This window comes from Solea senegalensis, linkage group LG8 (assembly GCF_019176455.1).
Source record: "Solea senegalensis isolate Sse05_10M linkage group LG8, IFAPA_SoseM_1, whole genome shotgun sequence".
Classification (NCBI taxonomy): Eukaryota; Metazoa; Chordata; class Actinopteri; order Pleuronectiformes; family Soleidae; genus Solea; species Solea senegalensis.
In genome coordinates this window covers 23,675,013-23,678,465 of record NC_058028.1, presented here as the reverse complement: position 1 = coordinate 23,678,465, position 3,453 = coordinate 23,675,013, and positions in this window count along the sequence as shown.

Genomic DNA, 3,453 nt, shown 5'->3' with positions numbered 1-3,453 from the left:
GTCCGCAGGGAAGTGCCGGTATGTCGGTATGTGTGTGTCAGTGAGCTGTGCCTCAGTGCCGCTCAGCTGCTGCGCTCTGCGCCTGTGCGCTGCTCACTGCGCTCTGACGGGGGACTCAGTGGGGTGTTCTCTGACACACACACACACACACCTCACATATCTTAACCAGTTAGTGTCTAACCTTAACCACAGCTCACCTTTTACTCTGAACCTTAACCAGAGGCTCAGAAATAAAGTTGTGCGTCATAAGATCAGACTGTGGTCTCCATGACAACTGGTCCATGGTCCAGGTTGATGCCAGAAAAGGTCTTAAACGCACACACACACACACACACACACACACACCCTCTCTCTCTCTCGGACGGTGTTTAAATAAAAGTGTAGGTCAACAGTTTGACCTGTAGATTCATTCTCATAAATGATGGAGAAGCAGAGATTTAACAGACGCACATTCACCTCATCATTGCTCCTATGACCATAATTAAATCAAACACAAACAAAAACAAATATACATCGCTGACAGACTAATACTCATCTTCCTCAGAGAACGAGTTTTTTCTCCTCAGCAACTTTGACCTTAACCTCATTATTATTATTAAAGTTCTGACAGAAAACGATCTTCAAATACATCGATCTTAAAACCATCCTAATAGAACATTCACTATATGAATCTAAATCATTGATACATGTACAGAAATTAAAACAAAGTTATTGGATCCATCGATCATCAGCTGCAGCAGTTTACTGTACAGGCCTCATGTTCTGCCACAGTGTACTTTTGTTCATTAGAATTTGTTACAATATGAAAACTTAAAATAGACAAATCAAAATAAATGAATAAATAAATGATCACAACGCGACTACAATGAGAGGCCTGAATAAAACAACTTTATAAAAGCAGTTCTTTTACTCAGTGCAGGCCCATCTGAACACGTGACGACCAGGATGTAAAAACCTACATATTTGAACTCTTAATATTTATATATATGTAATAAAACTATGTAATATAATTTATAAAATAATAATTATTCAATAATGTAATATATAAAATGATATAATAAAATAAAAACGAGACTTTGAAGAGAATAAAATAAGGTGATTGTGTATGTGAGGACATTTTACATTCTGTCACCTCTTAAAGGGGCTTTTTAAGGGTCAAGGGTAAGGTTAAGGGGTTAGGTGATGCATTGCGTCTGTGAATGTCCGCACTGCGACTGCTGCGCAAACGTGCGTGGGTGAGGGCGCAGGTGATATATGCGCCTGCGCTTTTGTCGCAAACGGCGCGCGTTTGTAAATCACGTTGCCAACGAGACTTCAGTGTCTGCTGGTGACAGGAGCTGCCACCGTTTGTCACGTGTGTGTGCGTGTGTGCTGCTGAAAAGTGAAAATTGAGCTGTTTTATTCTTCATCTTTAATAAACGCACCCACACACACACTGTATTCTCCCTCAAAGTCAATAAATGTCATCTCCTTTTTATTTTATTACATTAGTAAAAATATCTGTCCTGTTACTCAACAACTGAGCCTGAGGACACGAGAGCAGCTGTCACTCCACAGTCACTCCACAGTCCTCCAACTACAACATGACATGACTTCATCTCTATCTCTGAAACTAGGACCATTAAGGCAAAACACAAAAATACCACAGGTTAAACACTGGGATAATGTATCTGTGACCTGTCATTATGCAGCTTATAATAATAATAATATCAAAATATTGCAGTATATCATTGCAAATTAAAAGTGTAGCAAAGTGAGTGTAATTTACAGCGGATAAAGCTGCTGAGACGTGACACTAACCAAACAAAGATTTGTTCCAGAGAGAAACTTGTATTTCACACTCAAAGCAAACTTTTTTTTTTACAATCTCCATCACAGACAAATGAAGACTTTTAAACAAGAATAAATAATGTTTTTAAAAAGTCATTGCTGGATGCGTTCTTACCTCCTGCTTGTCCCTCAGCTTCGTCCTGACCTCTGCTCTCCTCCTGTCTCCTCTCCACTGAGGGAAAGTCCCAGCTCACAGTGCACAGCCCATGCGACACCTCTGTTACTCTGCTGCGATCAAAAAGTTTTTATTTTTTTTTATAGCAGCAGAATTGAGCAGAGGTTCTGGAAGGGAATTGAACCTCCACACACTCCCATCATCACACGGTCAGAGCGGGAGGAGGTTTGAGCTGCAGACAGCCTCACACTGCATGGAAATGTACCAGGAGATGACGTCCACTCAGTGATTGTTAGGAGAGAAATGCAGAGCAGCATTCTTGTGCCTTCAAAATATCACATTTTCTGTCCAAACTATGCTTTCGTACAAGCTTGTTGGTGCAAATCTTCATTTAGGTTTATATAGATTAAAACATTTTGCTTCACAGTTTTATAGAAATCTGATACCAAAGAGTCCACATTCAGTTATTTTGAGTTTTTACATAAAAAAAAACTTATCTTTCTAAATATATTTAAAAAAGCATCCAAGTGTTTGCAATTCAAAAGTGAAAAATGTGTTGTCTCCTCATCAGACACAGTTGTTTTTGTTTAATTACCATTTTATTTACTACACGTGTGATCAGTTTAATATTCTTCCTTATTCCCTAGGACAGAGGAGTTGCATTTAGACTATTTTATTCTATTCTATTCAAACTTGATGGGTGGTTTTCATTATGTAACTATGAAATGTTAAATATATTTAAATCCTCATAGAGATTCATTTTACTGCTCATAAATTTTAAGCCAATTAAGTGATTTTTTTTCTTGCTAAAGATGTTTTTCCTTCCATTTTTTTTGCATCTCTTTGGTCATGGCTGGTGCTTTAGGCTTCATGTCACAGACACCTCTGCAACTGTCAAGCTGAGCAAGTGTCTCATCTTCAAAGTGCCGTGGTGGCTGAACTGCTTTGATTTCACTGATTTGAAACATAGCTGCTGTTGGTGTCATGGGTGAAGGAGTGAGGGGTGGTGGGGGGGGAGTCACTTTCACCTTTCACAGTGGTGGGAGTCGGACTCTAAACACTCCTAAAACATTGGATTGTGTAATTGAAAGGAGGTGGGGATTATGGCGTCTGGCTGATACACGGCACCACGTTTCTCTCGCCGTGCGGTTCTGCGCCTCCTCGTTTTGTCAAAATGGCGGAGGCTCCATTCTTATTAGCAGGATACAATGTCGACCCCTCCCCCTCTCTTATTCTCCACATGACTCCATGTCTTATCGCTGATTGGTCACTTTCACTCCTCCTGGCCAATGTTGAGTCCCGAGTGGCCTCAGTACGTCACGCGTGAGGTGGAGATCTGCGCCTGTGCTCCCCTCCTCAGGCCTCCGCTGTATCATTGTTCATGGCTGACCTCCAGTAAAACTCCACACACAGATCTACGTCTATCATGACTGGGTTGTCCTGAGCTCTTATTCAGTATAAAGATGAAATATCTTATATCATCATCTTATAAACGGAGCAGCTGAAAA